Here is a 1,614-nt window from a genome sequence, read left to right as displayed (position 1 = left end):
GCCACCATGCCTGGCTAATTTTTCCTATTTTTAGTAGAGATAGGGTCTCACTCTTGCTTAGGCTGGTCTCGAACTCCTGAGCTCAAGCGATCCTCCCGCCTCAGCCTCCCGGAGTGCTAGGGTTACAGTCGTGAGCCAACGTGCTTGGCCATTCCCCCGGTCTTGAAACTCTGTTTTCACTTGGCTTGTGAGCACCCCATAGTACTTCTCTTACTCATTGATTGTTCCTTCTTAGTCTTATTTTTTTTTAAAGACAGGAACTCACTCTGTTGCCCAGGCTGGAGTACAGTGAGTGACATGATCACAGCTCACTGCAACCTTGAACTCCAGGCCTCAAGCGATCCTCCCACCTTGGCCTCCCAAAGTGCTAGGATTATAGACATGAGCCACTGTGCCCAGCCCCTAGTCTTATTTCCCAGTCCCCTCTCCTTGCTCTGTCTGCTTTCAGTCCTTAGTTGATCTCATCTTGTTTTATGGCTTGAAACACCTCTATGTGCTGATGAGGCTCAAACTTGCTTCTCAGCCAAAACCTGTCCCCGGAACTCTAGGTTCATATTGGTGTGGGTGTTTGCTTGTATATGCACAGAGTATTAGACTTCTCCAGTAGTAGGTCTGATAGTCACCTCAAGCTAAACATGCCCCCAACCAAACTCTTGATTTTATCCCAGATCTGCTCTTCCTGAAGTCTTTCCCATTTCTGTTAATGGCACCTGTATCCTTCCACTGCTGGCGAAAGACCTTTGATGTCACTCTTGACTCTCTCTCCTCTGCCATTCCTGCCAGATTCCATGCCCAGTTAGCAAATGCTGTCTGCTCCACCTTCAAAATGGATTCCACATCCCATTATTTCTATAAAGGTACTACGTGATTTGGGCCCCTGTTGCACCTACCACCCTCTGCACCTATCCTTTCCCCTTGTTCATGCCACTGTAGCCACAGCAGCTTCCTTTGTGTTACTCAGACACACCAAGCATGCTCCCACCTTAGGCCTTTGTGCTGGAACATCAGTCTGCAGATAACCACATAGCTTGTTCTCTCACTTCTCTTATGTCACTCCTCCAAAAAGACCTTTCTGACCATTCTATATAAAATATTTTATTTATTTATTTTTTTGAGACAGGGTCTTACTCTGTCACCAAAGCTGGAGTGCAGTGGTGTGATCATAGCTCACTGCAGCCTTGAACTCCTGGGCTCAGGTGATCCTCCTGCCTCAGCCTTGTGAGTAGTGGGGACTACAGGAACCACCGTGCCTGCCTAATTTTCAAAAAAATTTTTTTGGTATAAATGGGGTCCCTGCTGTATTGTCTCTCTGTGCATATTGCACAGGGTCTTTTGAATGTAGAATATGGAAGCCATTGGAGCCTTAGCAAGTGCTGTTTTTGGGGAGTTGTAGGGCTGGAAGGCAGAGGAGTTGGTTGAGGGTACGGTGGAGAGGGTAAGACGGAGAAGATGAGATCATTCTCTCTAGGGATTTGCCGTGAAAGGAGAGGAATTGGAGGCAGGTAGTGGATTGGACTGTGGGGACATTGAAGTATTTTTAATTTTGGTTTTTAAAATTTAAATTATTGAATAGATAATAAAATCACCTGTTTCAAAACTCACAAATTATACAGC

At 45.9% G+C, this 1,614-nt stretch overlaps 1 protein-coding gene across 1 annotated transcript in view; it reads left to right on the top strand.

Moving 5' to 3' along the window:
- Positions 1 to 1,614, top strand: part of HECTD4 (HECT domain containing E3 ubiquitin protein ligase 4) — a 197,294-nt gene that overhangs the window by 72,693 nt on the left and 122,987 nt on the right. The gene's annotated exons all lie outside the window — the stretch shown is intronic.

This window comes from Propithecus coquereli, unplaced genomic scaffold (genome assembly GCF_000956105.1).
Source record: "Propithecus coquereli isolate 6110/MARCELLA unplaced genomic scaffold, Pcoq_1.0 Scaffold81, whole genome shotgun sequence".
Lineage (NCBI taxonomy): Eukaryota > Metazoa > Chordata > Mammalia > Primates > Indriidae > Propithecus > Propithecus coquereli.
The sequence above is the reverse complement of the archived record's forward strand: the minus strand, read 5'-3'. Positions and strand labels throughout refer to the sequence as shown.